This window comes from Myotis daubentonii, chromosome X, assembly GCF_963259705.1.
Source record: "Myotis daubentonii chromosome X, mMyoDau2.1, whole genome shotgun sequence".
In the NCBI taxonomy this organism is placed as follows: Eukaryota; Metazoa; Chordata; class Mammalia; order Chiroptera; family Vespertilionidae; genus Myotis; species Myotis daubentonii.
In genome coordinates, this window is record NC_081861.1 from 3,066,741 (window position 1) to 3,084,643 (window position 17,903).

Below are 17,903 nucleotides of genomic sequence, written 5' to 3' on the forward strand. Positions count from 1 at the left end.
CTTATTTCATAGCAGAACATCTTTATTTTCATTATAGATTGGCTGGTAGTGGAGCTAGAACAATAGTACTTTACTTTTTGGGGGGGTCATTAACTCTTTGAGGGTCAATGTAGCTGTGTACTTTTTAACCTAACTGTGGACTCCATAATTTTCAGTTATGTAGTTTAGTTTACTTACTCTTGGGTAGAGGTGTAATGATAGGAGTACGTTGGGGAGAAAGAAAAAAAAAGCTTTAGAGCCTCTGGATTGGTTAGGCTTAGATGACATGGATTTTACCACACAGTTTTTTGGTTTTCTATGACCACTTCACGTATTTTCTTAAGTTCTCCTATTGGTTGTAGGGGTGTTAGGTGAAGATAATGTGGACTGATCCCTAGGGAACTTACTGCTCTAACTTGAAAAAATAGCTGTAAGCACATATGCCATTAACATAGTTAATAGGCTTCAGTGTTTTCTCAGCCTGGGAGCTCAAAAGGCTGGTTTGTTTGGGAGGCTGTGTGATATACTGGAAAGAACAGATGAGAAAACTGAAGGACCTGAATTTTAGGGTCTGCTGCCTACTTTCGTCAGCTTGCATAATTCTTGTCCCCAGTTTCACCATTTGTTAAGATGAAGGTCTGGGAATTAAGAGTTTCCAAAGTGACTAGCACCAGAATTTACCAGCCTGTTCATTTGGATTTTTAGTATTGAATCAATTATTTAAGATTTTGACTCCGAAGGAGGGCACAGTGGAACTTTGTTTAGATTATAATTTTCTTTGATTTTAAGCCTTCAAGACCAGAAACCAAATGAATGTAGGACATAATAGAACTGAGAGTTATCTTTTTGTAATTCTAGTATGATTAATCATTCGGTTAGTCTTAGATTGATTTGAAAGTTGACCAATTTATTAATGGTTAGTGTTTTGACTTCTTCAGACTGGTTCTATCTTATAGTTGGGATTGTTATTTCTTAGGTCAGCTCTGACATTTCTTTCTAAGATGGGTATAATCACCTGTTTGCTAGGAACTCATATGACAGGGTAAATGAATACTGAGATGTGAGTTGATAAGTGTCACACTGAATAAATACGTACTATTAGGCACTGGGCATTTGGGTGTTAACAAAGATGAGTAAGGATGCTTAGATTCCTTAAGAATAGGAAGAATCACTTGGCATTAGTTGCACTTTTTTTGTTTTGTTTTTTTTAAAAATATATTTTATTGATTTTTTACAGAGAGGAAGGGAGAGGGATAGAGAGTTAGAAATATATCGATGAGAGAGAAACATTGATCAGCTGCCTCCTGCACACCCCCTACTGGGGATGTGCCCGCAACCAAGGTACATGCCCTTGACTGGAATCGAACCTGGGACCTTTCAGTCCGCAGGCCGACGCTCTATCCACTGAGCCAAACTGGTTACGGCGTTGAGGCACTTTCTGATCTATTGAATGTAAACTTTTTATTGTTGGAGTTTGCTCTCTGTGTGTATATGTATGTACGTATGTTCATTATAAGCCAACACTTGAAGATTTGGAGTTTGTAGGGTAGATTCAGAGTATAGGTCTTAAAAGAGAAACTTTTTTTTTGTAATAACTTTTCAAAGGTGATAAATGGATAGATAAAATGAAATGGGTCTTGTCATTGAAGTTGTTCAAGATTGCTCATTGACAGACTTGGCCAGGGTGTTGTAAACAGTGTTCAGATGTCAAAGGATAACTTTTATTGTTAAGTTATCTGTAAAGATTATCCAGTCCTTAAATAGTCATAATTTTATGAAAAGAATTAACTGGATTCTAAATATCTGAAGGAAAAGGTGGAGTCCTGGCTAATCTGATATATTTCTTTTGGCTGTTTCTTTGGCTTGTTAGATTTGGTTGTACTTACAGAAGTGGACATCACATGACAGATTAGCTATCATGAATAATTTCTGAAAATGGAAGTTCTTTTCTATTGGCTTTTAAAATTTTTTTTACTATTTTGAGATAATTGTGGACTCACATGCAGTTAGTTGTCAGACATAATAGATCTCGTGTCCATTTATCCAGTTACTCCCAAGAGTAGGAGCTTGCAAAACTGTAGTAGGATATCACAACCAGGATTGACATTGATACAATCAAGATACAAAACTCTCCCATTACAAGTATCTCTTGTTGCCCTTTTATAGCCATATCCACCTCTTCACTCCCTCACTTGTTCATGCACAATTCTGTTCTACATTTCTATAATTTTGAGGAATGTTATGTAAATAAGGTCATACAGTATGTGTCCTTTTGGGATTGCCCTTTTTCACTCAGCAGAACTCCCTGAAGATTAATCTGAGTTGTGTGTATTAGTAGTTTTTTCCTTTTTATTGTGGAGAAGTATTCTATTGTATGGATTTACCACAGTTTCTTTAACCATTTATGCATTGAAGAGGGACAACTGAGTTACTTCTAGCTTTTGGCTGTTACGTATAAACTGCTATGAACAGGTGTTTTTGTGAACTCATTTTCTCTGGAATAAATGCCCAAGAGTGCAGTTGCTGATAGCTATACATTAAGTTTTATAAAAAACTGCCAAACTGTTCCAGAGCAACTCTACCATTTTAGATCCCTATCAGCAGTTCTTGCCAGTGTTCCCAGTTTCACATCCTTGCATTTGGTGTTATTACTATTTTTTGTTTCTGATAGGTGTATAGTGATAGTTTATTATGATTTAAATTTGCATTTCTCTAATGGCTAATGATGTTGGACATCCATCATGTCCTTATTTTCCACCTGTATAGTGTCTTTGGTGAAATGTTTGTTCATGTCTTTTGGACAATTGATTTGAGACCTTTCCTTTATTCTGATGTAAAAATTTAGTGCTATCCATTTACCTTTTGGCACTACTTTGGCTGTGTCCCACATATTCTTATATGTTTTATTTTTATTTTCATTCGGTTCTGTGCATTTAAAAATTTTTAAAAAAATTGATTTCAGAAAGGAAGGGAGAGAGCGATAGAAACATCAATGATGAGAGAGAATCATTGATTGGCTGCCTCCTGCATGCCCCCCACTGGGGATCGAGCCTGAAACCTTGGCATGTGACCTGACTGGGAATGGAACCAGTGACCTCTTGGTTAATGGGTCAACTCTTAAGCACTGAGCCACACCGGACAGACAGTTCTTTTGTAGCCTTGCTGATTTTCTGTGTAGTAGTTCTATCAGTTGTTAAGAATGTGGTGTTGCCAAGTCTCTATCATTGTGGATTTGTCTATTTTCTTTTTATCTCTATCAGTTTTTGCTTCTTGTATTTTGAGGCTTTATCATTTGATGTGTACACATTTAGCATTGTCATATCTTCTGGTGGGTTGATCATTATGTAATGTCTTTGTCTTACTAAAATTACTAGTAGTTTTACTTGCTCTGAAGTCCACTTTATCTGATAGTAATGGAGCCACTCTTGCTTTTAAAAATAATTAATATTTAAATGATATGTATTTTTTCCATACTTTGGCTTTCAATCTACCTTTGTCATTGTAGTCAAAGTGATGTTATTTGTGTGGGACGGCATATTGTTAGGTCGTTTAAAAAACTACTCTTCTAATCTCTTATAATTGGTTATTTAGACTACAGTGGAGTATCGGTTCTGGAAGGCTGTGTGAGAAGCTATTTGTTTGAAAATTGAGTCATTTTTTCCAATTAGAAATAATGTAAATTGAATTAACCAGTTTCATACCCCAAAATGATTCCATTTTAACTTTTCTTATATGCAGTACATGTCTAATGTACTGTTTAATCTATAAATAAACACATATTTTCTTAAATTTATCCAACCACCCCCCACTAGCCTTAAACGAATCACTTTCAGCACTGGGTCTAGGGATGTCTTTCGGGTCAGCATGCAGCATCTTTGCTTGGTCATACATCACTGCCTCCGTAATGCTAACTGCTTTTTATTTCTCCAAATCAACAACAGTTTTTCTACCTCTTCAGTTGTCTGTGATCATTGTCTCTTTCACACCCTTAGCAACCAAAGCATTCTTGATGACCTCTTTATGTTTTAAAATTGCGCTAATCTTTGATTTCGCCAGCAACAAAGCATTCTCTCCTTTGTTTGTTGCCTGAGAGACGCTTTTTGTCATGCTGAGGTATCAGCTTGAAAGGGTTGTTAGTTTTAGGAACCAAAGTTTAACCGAGACATTTTTTGTGTGAACAACTGGTTGAGAACCGAATTGTTCGGAATTATTTGAAATGGGAGATGTTCGAGAAACGAAGTTTGGTTGTATTTACATTTAGAGTAATTATTGATATGTTAAGGTTTAAGTCTGCTATTTTATTATTTGTTGTTTGTTTCCTCTGTTTCTCATTCTTCTGTTTCATGTTTTTGTTTTTACCTCCCTATGGGTTATCTGGATATATTTTTGGGATTCCACATGATTTGTAGTGTTTTTAAGTATGTTTCTTTCTTTAGATTTCTTAGTATCTGCTCTAGGCATTGCAGTATTCATATATAATTTATCACCATCATCTTCTAGTATGGATGTTTTACCACTTCTAGTGAAGTATAGAAATTTCACTTCCATTTAAATTACTTTTCCCTCTCTACTTTGAAAATACAATTTTAAGTATTTTCTCTGCATAATATTGAACACCACATCAGATAGTGTGATCAATTTTGCTTCAACCTGCAAATATGATTTATGAAACTCATGCTTACTATGATAGTGTATTATACTTACCCTTAATTTTATCTATCCCCTTGTTCTTTTATCTTTTCTGAAGTCCCAGCCTTCTGTTTTCATTTCCTTTCTGTTTAAAGCACTTTTTAAGCCATTCTTTCAGGTAGCATTGCTAGCAACAAGTTTTCTTAGTTTTTCTGAGATTGTCATTATTTCCCATCATTTCTGAAGGATATTTTTGCCATATATAGAATTCACAGTTTATAGTTCTTTTCAGTAATGTGAAAAATTTTGCTATTTCTGTTCTCTATTGTTTCAGATCAGAAATTTGCTGTCATTTGAATTGGTATTCCTCTATAAGTAATGCACTATTTTCCTCCAGCTGCTTTCAAGAAATTTTTTTTTTATCTTTAACTTTCAGAAATTATTACAGTGTATCTTCATGTGGATGTCTTTAGTGTTATTTTATTTGGAGGTCACTCAGCTTTCTGTGGGTTAATGTGTTTTGTCAAATTTCAGGATTTTTCAAGCACTATTTCTTTGAATACTTTTTAAAATCCCACTCTCCTTTCGGGACTCTGTTGAGAATCTTAGCTCTTTTGTTTTTTTCTGCCTATTTTCTCATATAGTAGGTTGACTAAAGTCTATTGATTTGTTCACAGACTATTGTGTATCATTTCCATTCTACTGTTGAGCCCATCCAGGGAATTTTTATTTTGGTTATTGTATTTTTCGTCTTGTAATTTCTGTTTGGTTCTTTTAAAATAACTTTGCTGATATTTTCCATTTGTTTCAAGGACAGTTGTATTGCTTGTTGAAGCATTTTATGTTGACTGCTTTAAAGTCTTTGTCAGATATTTCATCAAAAACCTGGTTCATCTCAATGTTGCATATATTGATTGTTTTTTCTTATTCACCTCGTACTTTTCTGGCATTTGGTATAGTGAGTAAATTTTGGTTGTACGTACCTCGGATGTGGATTTCATTATGAGAACTGTGGATCCCATTCATTCTTTTCATAGTAAGCAGTCTCCTTGTTGAGATGTAGTGCATGGGCTGGCTGGGTGTGTATGTTCAGCTTCTCACTGGGGCCCTATTGACAACCACCCTGGCAAAAGTAGGGCACTGAATCATACTGTCTTGACTAATGGAATTCAAGGTCAGTCCCCCCCCCCCTTGTTTTTCACATCTTCCTGGCAAAAGTTGGGTACCAGCTTATACCACTTTGTTGCCTCTGGGGTGGAGGAGTAAGATAAGCTTCCCTAGCAGGAGAGAGGTGAAGGGCTAATTCACACACTCTGCTTCTGCAGGATGGAGCAGAAGCTCCTACTTGGTACCGCTTTCCCTGCGCTGATGTCAGATACCAGGTGGTGGAAGCTCAGCACACCACTAGCACCAGAGCAGGGATGAAACAGATTGTCGGCTCTTCCATCTAACTTGGCTTCATTCAGTCTCACTGCTGGGTGGGTGTAGAGGTTCAGCTCGCCACAGCCCTGCTGACATTAGGGATAGGGAAAGTAGAATGCTGACTGGCTCCAACTCACGCCACCTGTTCAGTCTTGTTGATGCTGGGATGCGGGTTCAGCTCCTCATTGGCTCCTGCTGACACCGGGCCTATGTGTGTGTGTTTTGAAGTGTAGTAGTGACTACTCCTGCCTCACACGACTTTGTTAAGTCTTTTTGCTGCTGGGTGATGGTGGAGGCCTAGTTTGTCCTTGAGCCTACTGACACGACCTTAAATGAGTGAATCTGAATACCACTTGCACCCACTGGGTGTGTGGTATGGAAGAGCAGTTCCTCTTTTCAGCCTCGCCTCTGACCCAGCAGGAGTATTGGAGCTTTTGCAAGGCCTGGAACAGCGGTTCTCAACCTGTGGGTCTCGACCCCTTTGGCCCTTTCACAGGGGTCGCCTAAGACCATTGGAAAACACATCTATAATTCCATATTGTTTTTGTGATGAATTACTATGCTTTAATGATGTTCAATTTGTAACAGTGAAATTGGGGGTCACCACAACATGAGGAACTGTATTAAAGGGTTGCGGCATGAGGAAGGTTGAGAACCACTGGCCTAGAAGATCAGCTTCATACTCGGCCTCATCCATACCATCCTGGCAGGGGAACTGGAGCCACCCCCATGTGGGGGATAGAAGATTAGCTTCCCGTTTTGTCCTGCCAGCACTACTCTGGTAGGGGGCTTGGATTCACACTGTCTGCTCTTCACTCTGGCTGAGGGGAAGAGGGTATGAAGATTAACTCTGCATGCTTTGCCCACTGAAACTGGAGAGTTCACGGTGTCTTGTGCATGCAGATTTTCCATTGATGTTTGCCTGGAGTGTGGTGGGTACTGCTGAAAAGGTTTCTGTTGGTAAGCTACCCTTTCCCCAGTCCTTTGGCTAGGAGGAAAGGCTTTTCTTGGCGTTTTTTTTCTCTTTGGCTGATGATGGTACTGGATTGGGGGCTTCTGAAGCAGCACCCTGTTAGGGAAGTGTGGGAGGCAGTAAAAAAAACCAGGGAACTCGCTCCTTTTTCATTCCTCAAATCTTTAGGAAGTATGGTATCCTTTTTTCTACCTTTCAGATACTTTTATGCTTGTTTGTTGTAATATGTCCAGGAAATTTTTTTTAATTGTTAGAGGGAGGACCTGGGAGGAATGAAGCATTTTGAAGGAACTGGAAATTTTCCATTGACTTTTATAGTAATTAAGTTTGAATTGTGAAGTTTTATCTAAAGACTAGAGGCACAGGTAGGGTCCCTAGGCCTGGCCTCCCTTCCCCGGCTGGGCCTTCCTTCATTCTGCACCGCCCCCTGGTGGTCAGTGCACGTCATAGCGAGCAATCCAACTCCTGGTCTCCCAGTCTCCCAGTCGAACTCCCTAGGGGACACTTTGCATATTATATATATATGATATTAAGTCACGTAAATGAAGGGAATCTTAAAAAATAAAATTTATTAATTATTTTTGTTAATCCTCACTGGAGGATACATTCCCATTGATTTTTTTAGAGAAGTGGAAAGGAGGGGGAGAGACACAGAGAGGGAAACATCGATGTGAGAGAGAGACATTGATTGGTTGCCTCCCACATGCGCCCTGACCCGGGGCCGAGGATTGAGCCTCTAACAGAGGTATGGGCCCTTGACTGGAATGGAACCCAAGACACTTTCCATTGAGCAAACTGTCTAGGGCTTAAAAAGTCAAATTTATAGGAAAATTTTAACTTTGACAGTATAACATAGGATACTCATTACAAAGCTCTTTCCTTGTATCAGAGCTTGACCCATAGCTGTATTATTTTGGGGACAAGGTTTAAATAATGACAGTGCTTACTTTTGAATAGCAAGTGCTTCCTGTCATATTTTTAAAAGGCAGTGCATATTTACATATACAGAGGGAAGCTGAAAGATAAATTGGCTTATGGCAGAATGTCACTGTTTCAGTTTGCCATCAAACAAGCAGTTACTCTTTAGTTTCCCATGGCAAATATACCAATGCAACAGAACATTCTACTCCTTTCCCATGTTAAGGTCAGCAGAAACAAAACAAAATCCCTTCCCCAAATTCTTAAAACATTTAAAATAGACAAAGTGATTCAGAAGTTGTTAGGAGGAAGAGGAAAAGTGGTGCATACAGGTGTTTCTCAAATGAATTTCAAATAAAAAGGCCAGTGAAAACTTTCTAGGTAGGAGGCATCAGCCTACCTTAGGCTGAGGATAACTGTAACTTCAGCAATGTACATGTTACATAGTTCTATGATTTCAAAGTGAGGGCTTTTATAATTCATTTCAGCTCTAAAATTGTTTTACTTTTGTCCTTTTTGTTCTTTCCAACTTGTTGGAGTATAATTTGTATAGAAACCAAAACTTGAATTTGTTTAAAGAAATGATTGTTAGACTATTTACTATGAGTTCTTGAAGTTTATTCTATTTAAGAACTGAATTCATTTGTTTTCTGTGTAATATGCTAATTGTAATGTGGAATGGTGAATATTGTACATTGTTTGACTCATTATTTTGGATTGTGTTTAACCTCCATATATTTGAATTTCTCAATTTTTTTGTTATTAATTTCTAATTTTGTTACATTTTTGTCAGCATAGCTGTTGTAATTTTAATTCTTTGAAACTTATGGAGACCTGCTTTTTGTGGTTTATCTTAGAGAATGTTCAGTATATTTTAGAGTAGAATGTATATTCTGCTGTTGTGTCAGGGTAGAGTTCTATAGATGGCTTTTCAGTCTTGTTGCTTTATAGGGTTCAAGTTTTCTGCTTCCTGTTGATCTATTAGTTATTGAAAGCGGGTATTGTGGTCTCCATCTATTGTTGAATTGTCTATTCTTCACTTTAGCTTTTGCTTCAGGTGTTTTGAGTTGTTTCCTGTATGTTTGTTAATTGTTATAATTTATTAGTGAATTAGCCCTTTTGTCATAGGATGTTTTTCTTTGTCCCCAGTAACAATATTTGTCTCAAAGTACATTTTGTCTGACATTAGTATAGCCACTCCAGCTCTATTTTGATTACAGCTTGTATGGTGCATATTTTTACATCCTTTTAGTTGTATCCTATATTTATCTTTGAATATAAAGCATATAGTTGTATCATACTTTTTAAATCCATTCTGCCAATCTATGCCTTTTAATTGTAAGTGTTTAATTAATTTACAGTTTATATGATTACTGATAAGGTAGGATTTACATTTGCCCTTTTGCTATTTATCTTCTATATATCTTCTGTTTTTATTCTCTATTCCGCCATTTCTACCGTGTGTGTGTGTGTGTGTGTGTGTGTGTGTGTGTGTGTGTGAGAGAGAGAGAGAGAGAGAGAGAGAGGGAGAGAGAGAGAGAGAGAGGTTGAGAGAGAGAGAGGTTTTCCATTGTACCATTTTACCGTTTTCTTTAATTTATCATGTTATTTTTTGATGGTTGCCCTGGAACTTACAACCAGTTCTGGTTAATATTCACCTAATTTCAGTACTACATAAAGACTTAGCTCCTATGTAGTTCCATTCCCTCCCCTTCCTTTGTGTTGTTACTATCACGTTACATCTTTGTACATTGTGTTTTCAGCAACTCAGATGCATACTTACTGCTTTATTGAGTGTCTTTGAAATCACATGGGAGAAAATAAATTTAACAAACCAAAAATGCATTCATCCTCTCTTTTATATTTACTTGGGTAAGTTACCTTTACTGGATTTATGCATGATTGATTTGAGTTACAGGCTAGTTTCTTTCATTGCCATATGAATGACTACCTTATGTATTTTTTTCCCCATGTCTTTCCCCTCTCCCCCAATATATTCCTTTTGATTTCAGAGAGGATGGGAGAGGGAGAGATAGAAACATCAATGATGAGAGCCACCGATTGGCTGTCTCCCCCACACTCCAAACTGGGGACCGAGCCCACAATCCGGGCATATGCCCCGACTGGAATCAAACCATCACCTCCTGGCTCGTAGGTCGATGCTCAGCTACTGAGCCATGAGCCTTGTGTTGCAATGACAAGTTCAGTTTTTATTTATCTGGTAACATCTTAATTTCTCCTTCATATTTAAGGATAGTTTTGCTGGATATAGCATTCTGGTTTGACCATCTCTTTTTTTCAACACTTAAAGAAGCCATCACATTGCCTTCTGGCCTTCATGATGTCTGATGAAGAAATCAGGTACTAATCTTATTGAGGACCCTTACATATGATGAGTCACTTTCTTGTTACTTTCAAAATTCTGCCTTTTTTAATTTTTAAATTTTTTAATCCTCACTCGAGGACATGCTTATTTTATTTTAATTTTAAAATATGCCTGGTTGTAGGCTCAATCCCCAATGGGGGGTGAGCAGGAGGCAGCCAATCGATATTTTCCTCTCACGTCAATGTTTCTCTCCCTGTCCCGTCCTCTCTAAAGAAATCAATAAAAAAATCTTTAAAAAAGAAAAATAATAAAGGAGATAAAATCATCGCAATTTGAGGCTTAGTGTAGGGTGAGTTCCTAATGGTCTTGTTTTATTAAAATAGCACAGCAAAATAACCATTTTTTTCTTTAATGATTGTTTGGTTAAGTTGGTTAAACTTAACCAAAGAAATAGTTCAGTTGTGCTTTCTATACTCTTGTTTAAGAAGATGGGGAAATCTGAAGGGATCATATTATCCATGATGGCTATAGTGGAAGCCTTCCTTGTCTTTAAATATGTCTAAGTGGAATGAAGGTTACTTTTACTTCTTCAGCGTACTTTTAGAAGAGGTGTCTCCCCCCCCCCCCATTATGATAATGGGAAGAAATGTGTTTTACTTTGTGATTCACTATGCAACACACACAGTTTTTATAACTGGAAATTTTCTTTTCCATAAAACAATACTTTGGAAAAACACTGCTTCACAATGCTCATGAGGAAGACATTTGTGGAAAGGGCTCTTTGGAAAACTTTACAGGGTGAGGCAAAAGTAGACTTACAGTTATGAGTACGCGAAGCACAGTTTATTCTCTTTTTTGTTTTGTTTCATTTCATTTTGTTTCGTTTCGTTTCGTTTCGTTTCGTTTTCTGAATCCAGCCGGGCAGGCAGATTTTATTCCAGGTGCTGGAGGGCAGTGTACCCCATTCCTCCATTTGGATGAAGCCCACCAGAGAGAAGAGGGCCACTGGGAGATACTGCGTCATGATGGCAAAGCCTATCCAGGATCCCACCTCATAGGTGTAGTTGGGGCAGGGCACCAGTAGGAAGAGCCACGTGAAGGGGTTCTTGGGTGGGGTATGGGATCTTCCTGGTCTTGGATCCAGCTGGCCGCAGATCCCGCAGGGCCATGTGGATGGAGAAGTTGCCCAGCTGGCAGATCACAAAGATGGCCAGTGCCAGTTTAACCTGCTGAGCTCCGTAGGTGGGGGGCGTGTAGAGAGGGTGGTTGATGTAATAGGCCATCCCCGCAGCGAAGCCCCAGTAGTAGGTGCAATTCTTGAAGATGTGGCGCAAGGGCATGGTGCCATGGGAGAAGCGGTGTACGAAGAGCGTCTCCAGTAGGCGCTTGACATAGTGGAATGAGTGGCAGATGCAGGCGAGGTGCACCACTGTGTGCCGGCTGGACGTGAAGTCATATTTGTGGCCATAGATGAAGGGCACCCGGAAATAGAAGAGCAGGTAGATGAAAAGGGGTCCTGCGTACTCTGTCAGGAAGACCGTCACCCAGCTGATCTGCGCCCCCAGGTCCCGGAAGTACAGTGTGGCTGTGGTGCCCACAGGCAGCTTTTGCAGAATGTCCTCATCCTTCAGGGACTTGCCCTTGGGGTCCAGGCGGAGGGACTGACGGGCAGGGTACCACTGTGGATGACTCTTAGTGAAAAGGTTCTTGATCTCTGTGATGGTGGCATGGGGCTCCACCTTGTCCAGGAAACACAGCTTCTCCCGAGTCTTTGCATCCAGAATCTCCACCTCGTAATGCTTCATGATTTCTTCACACGGCGGCTACTGCTCCTGCTGCTACTGCTGCTGCTGCTGCCTCCCAGCACGCAACGTAGCACAGGTCCCGCACGCCCACAGTTTATTCTTATATTATTATTTATTAATGTACTAGGGGCCCGGTGCACGAAATTTGTGCACTGGGTGCGGGGGGGGGGGGGTCCCCCCAGCCCAGCCTGCCCCCTCTCACATACTGGGAGCCCTCAGGCGTTGACCCCCATCACCCTCCGATCACAGGATCGGCCCCTTGCCCAGGCCTGACACCTCCGCCAGAAGTGTCAGGCTTGGACAGGGGACTCCCATCTCCCCCCGATCACTGGCTCTGACCCCCGCCCAGGCCTGAGGCCTCTGGCCCAGGAATCATGCCTGGGCAGGGGACCCCCATCTCCCTCTGATCGCTTGCTCCACCCCCCGCCCAAGCCTGACGCCTCTGACCCAGGCTTCAGGCCTGGGCAAGGGGACCATCATATCCCCCCAATCCCCGGCTCCGCCCCCCACCCAGGCCTGATGCCTCGGCCAGAGGAGTTGACCCTCATCACCCTCCGATCACCAATCACCGGATCGGCCCCTTGACCAGGCCTGAGGCCTCTTGCAGAGGTGTCAGGCCTGGGCAGGGGACCCCCAGCTCCCCGTGGTTGCAGGATCTGCCCCTGCCCAGGCCTAACGCCTCTGGCCTAGGCGTCCGGCTCGGGCAGCGGGGACCCGCAGCTGCAGCGGCCCCGCGATCGCGGGCTCCGCTTTAGGCCCAGGCAAGGGACCCCTAGCTCCCGGGACTGCCAGCTTCGACCGTGCCCAGCTCCCATCGCTGGCTCCACCCCTACTTCCTGCTATCACTGGCCAGGGCGGCAAAGGCGCCTGATTCTCCGATCATGGCTGGGGGGCAGGGCAAAGGCAGCCCCAGGGCTGCCTTTGCCCTGCCCCCCAGCTCTTAGCTCCCCCCTGGGTTTCTGATCACTGTCAGTGGCAGGGGGCTTCTTCCTGCTTTCCCTTTCGCCTCCCTGCATTGTGCCTACCTATGCAAATTAACCGCCATCTTGTTGGCAGTTAACTGCTAATCTTAGTTGGCAGTTAATTTGCATATAGCCCTGATTAGCCAATGAAAAGGGCAGCGTCGTACGCCAATTACCATTTTTCTCTTTTATTAGTGTAGATTATTTTCCATAGAAAAAGTGTAAACCTACTTTTGCCCCACCCTGTATACTAGATCCAAATGCTCTCAGAGACCAGAGAGAAAAGCAGCTTCTTACTATTCTTTTAATATAGGTACTAAAGCCCTAGCCGGTTTGGCTCAGTGGATAGAGCGTCGGCCTGCAGACTGAAGGGTCCCAGGTTCGATTCCTGTCAAGGGCACGTTCCTTGGTTGCAGGCTCCTCCCTGGCCCTGGCCCCGGCCCTGGTCGGGGCACATGCAGGAGGCAACCCATCGATATGTGTCTCTCACATCAATGTTTCTCTCTGTCTCTCCCATTCCCTTCCACTCTCTCTAAAAATCAATGGAAAATATCCTTGGGTGACAGTTAACCAAAAAAACCCCCAAATAAACCAAAAAACCCAAAACAAAACAAAAAAACAGGTACTAACATTTTAAGAGCAGTTTTTTTTCCTAATAGCTTTTGTCTACCAGTAATTGTCAACCTGTCTCCCCACGCCTGCATATCCTATCTAATAAAAGAGAAAAATGGTAATTGGCGTACGACGATACCCTTTTCATTGGCTAATCAGGGCTATATGCAAATTAACTGCCAACTATGATTGGCAGTTAACTGCCAACTATGATTGGCAGTTAGCTGCCAACTAAGATTGGCAGTTAACTGCCAACAAGATGGCGGTTAATTTGCATATGTAGGCACAATGCAGGGAGGCGAAAGGGAAAGCAGGAAGAAGCCCCCTGCCAGTGACAGTGATCGGAAACCCAGGGGGGAGCTAAGAGCTGGGGGGCAGGGCAAAGGCGGCCCTGGGGCCGCCTTTGCCCTGCCCCCCAGCCATGATCAGAGAATCAGGCGCCTTTTCCGCCCTGGCCAGTGATAGCAGGAAGTAGGGGTGGAGCCAGCGATGGGAGCTGGGCACGGTCGAAGCTGGCAGTCCCGGGAGCTAGGGGTCCCTTGCCTGGGCCTAAAGCGGAGCCCACGATCGCGGGGCCGCTGCCACTGCGGGTCCCCGCTGCCCGAGCCGGACGCCTCAGCCAGAGGCATTAGGCCTGGGCAGGGGCGGAGCCTGCAACCGCGGGGAGCTGGGGGTCCCCTGCCCAGGCCTGACACCTCTGCCGGAGGCCTCAGGCCTGGTCAAGGGGCCGATCCGGTGATTGGTGATCGGAGGGTGATGAGGGTCAACTCCTCTGGCCGAGGCATCAGGCCTGGGTGGGGGGCGGAGCCGGGGATTGGGGGGATATGATGGTCCCCTTGCCCAGGCCTGAAGCCTGGGTCAGAGGCGTCAGGCTTGGGCGGGGGGTGGAGCAAGCGATCAGAGGGAGATGGGGGTCCCCTGCCCAGGCATGATTCCTGGGCCAGAGGCCTCAGGCCTGGGCGGGGGTCAGAGCCAGTGATCGGGGGGAGATGGGGGTCCCCTGTCCAAGCCTGACACCTCTGGCGGAGGCGTCAGGCCTGGGCAAGGGGCCGATCAGGCGATCGGAGGGTGATGGGGGTCAACGCCTGAGGGCTCCCAGTATGTGAGAGGGGGCAGGCTGGGCTGAGGGACACTCCTCCCCGCCCCCCGCCACACACACCCAGTGCACGAATTTCGTGCACCAGGCCCCTAGTTGATTATAAGATTGTAACATTTCTACTTCCTGTAGGTGAACTAATACGTGATTATGGTTGAGAATAAGTATGTCATTTCTTTTACCCAAACCATGCAACATTATCTGCCCTTGTTTTTTTCTGAATAAGCCTTTTAATACCTCTAAGCCTTAGTTTCTTCATCTGTAACATAGGGATGATAGTACCTCCTAGGTTTGTGTGAATTTAATGAGGTCATGAATGTAAAGTGCACAGTATTTAGAAGTTAGTGTTATTAATAATTAACAAAATTCATAATCCTAATAATCTGTTTGGTGAACAATAATAGGATATGTTGGAATGATGTATGGTATATTTTAATGCAGAAGTTCTTTATGTCCCAGATAAGGTGTTGTTTTTTTGGGGTGGGGGTGGGGGTGGGGGGGGTCAGATAAAGGAAGAAATTCCAGGAAGAGCACTGTCAAGAGTGAATTGTGAGAGAGGTGCTGTTTGGGAGAATAGAAGGAGTATGTAGTACTTGTAATGTTTGTGGGTTCTAAATATATTCTGAAATGGTTCTTTTTCCTATCTTCCTCCTGTACCAGCCCCCAGTTTTTGACACTCACTAAGCTGTGAGACCCCAAATAAATTATTTAATTACTAATGAAAGTACAAAAGTCTGTCATTTACTTTTAGAATAGGATCAGACATAATTCAGGGTTTTCTCTATTAATAATATCACTGCCAGACCTGTGTGGCTCAGTGGTTGAGCGTGGACTTATGAACCAGGAGGTCAAGGTTGGATTCCCAGTGAGGGCACATGCCTGGGTTGTGGCCTCCATTCCCAATAGGGAGTATGCAGGAGGCAGCCGGTGGATGATTCTCATCATTGATGTTTCTGTCTATCTCCCTCTCCCTTTCTCTCTGAAGTCAATAAAAATATGTTTAAAAAAAATTTTTTTTTTTGGTAAAAAAGAGCTGGTTCTCCAGCTGCAGTGGCTCAGTGGTTGAGCATTGACCTATGAACTGGGAGGCCACAGTTCGATTCCCAGTCAGGGCACATGCCCAGGTTGTGGACTCCGTCCTCAGTGTGGGGCATGCAGGAGGCAGCCGATCCATGATTTTCTCTCGTTGATGTTTTTATCTTTCTCTCCCTCTCGCTTCCTCTCTGAAATCAATGAAAAAAAAATTTTTTTTAAAGCGCTGGTTCTTTTTCAAAAGAGGGCGGGGGGGGGGGGAATAAAAAAAAGGAAAATGCAATTTAACTCCCTGATTGGCCAGGTATTTTGAGTTTCCATAATACTATGTATTTATTTTTATTCCCCCGGAGAATTATAATTTTATGTTATTCTTTTATAATTTTTTTCTTTTTTTGACAGCATGATAGAATTGTCTCTTCAAGTGCCCTTACTCCCCAATACACACATACCTGAGAGCATGGCTCTTTTATTCCTTTTTGTATTTCCACAGTTTGTCATATGTCTGGTAAGTCATATCTGTGTAGTGACTGTTTTAATATAGTTTAAATCCTGTTCATTAAAAAATAAGGGAGGGGGAGAGGGGCTGGGTGAAAAAGTTGAAGGGATAAAGACAAAAACATAACACATAGACACATACAGCAGTATGGTGATTACCAGAGGGAAAGTGGCGTGGTGGGGAGTAGAAGAGGGTGAAGGGAGGGATAAGTGGTGATGGAAGGAGACTTAACTTGGGGTGGTGAACACACACTACAGAATGCAGAAGTATTATAGAATTGTTGTACCCCTGAAACCTATATAATTAACCAATGTCACTGCAATAAATTCAGTTAAAAATGATGACAATATTTTTACATTTTAGTGTATTTCTGAAGTGAACTATGTATGTATATGTATGTATGTGTGTGTGTGTGTGTGTGTATATATATGTATGTGTATGTATATATATATATAATCAGTTAACCTTTTCTGTCCAGAAGGAAAAGAAAGCATATTGGTAATGTGGGTAGGTTTTATTTATTTTACACTAGCTTATGTGAGAAAGGCAGAACACACAGTATTCTTAGTTTACACAGGCAGAAACTGAGGCCCAGAGGGTAAGTGGCTTCACTAAGATCCCACAGTTAACAAACAGTGAACCTGGGACTTAAACCCAGACTTGTTTGTACTTGAGTTTCATTTTTAATCTGAGTTTTAAAAGTTCCTTAGTTTAGTTAATAATGTCTAGGTAAATAAAAATGTTAATGTTTTTGCAATGTTCAAAATTAAAGTTTGCCTTTAAAGTTAAATGTTTCAATATTAGAGATATTAAAGTGTGAAGTAGTATGTGTATTTAGAGTGCCTTTGGGCAACCTAAAGTACAACTGGACATACTTTTGAGTAAATGTAATAGTTTTTCATTTATGGATTTATAGTGTCAGGGTAAATGTAATACACAAAAAAAATTCTTGCAGAGATTATTTGCCTGGTTTATTTTTTTTTTAAGTGTTAAATTTGTTCTAACATCTCTGAGTAAATTACTTATGCATATCTTTGCTACAACTAGAAAACAGGTTACAGTCATAAATTACATTTATAAGTACCCAAACTAAAGCAAATGCAAAAATTAACACTAATATAGTGGATTAATGTTATTTTGTCATTAAAATGGACCACTTGACTGATTAGGGTTATGACATTTCAAGTTTTTTTGGCATATCTATACTACTGTGTGCTGCTTGACTTCAGTTTTTCTCTATTGAAACTTGTATGAAACCCTGTTATATAACAACTAGAGGCCCAGTGCACGAATTCGTGCATGAGTGGGGGGGCAGATCGGGGCTGGCCCTATTGGGAGGAGAAGATGACAGGAGGTTGGCCGGCTGGCCCTGCCCCCAGTTGGGGTGAGGGGTGCCGATGAGCCAGCAGCTTGCCCCTGATGGGTTGGGGGGGCCGATCTGGGATGGGGCCAGGCAGGGGGAGGAGCTGCAGGAGGTTGGCGGGCTAGCCCCGCCCCCTATTGGGGTGGGGGGTGTGGTCAGGGGCAGGCAGCCGGGGGAGGGGCTGCGGGCCTCTCATGGTGGTGCGGACTGATCCCAGGCGGGGCTGGCCTGGGGGGAAGGGATAGGGCATTTGGCTGGAGGCCAGCTGTTGATTGGGGTGGGAGTGT

The 17,903-nt window shown here is 42.2% G+C and overlaps 1 protein-coding gene, 1 long non-coding RNA gene and 1 pseudogene across 21 annotated transcripts in view; 2 read left to right on the plus strand and 1 right to left on the minus strand.

Moving 5' to 3' along the window:
* The window catches only part of KDM6A (lysine demethylase 6A), a 175,622-nt gene that overhangs the window by 14,416 nt on the left and 143,303 nt on the right, over positions 1 to 17,903 (plus strand). The window lies entirely within an intron of this gene.
* Positions 7,524 to 16,044, plus strand: LOC132223837 (uncharacterized). The gene is made up of 4 exons (XR_009450535.1): positions 7,524 to 9,793; positions 9,934 to 10,122; positions 10,233 to 10,282; positions 14,855 to 16,044. It is a non-coding gene; the product is annotated as an uncharacterized LOC132223837 (long non-coding RNA).
* LOC132224511 (very-long-chain enoyl-CoA reductase-like) lies at positions 11,113 to 12,138 on the minus strand (annotated as a pseudogene).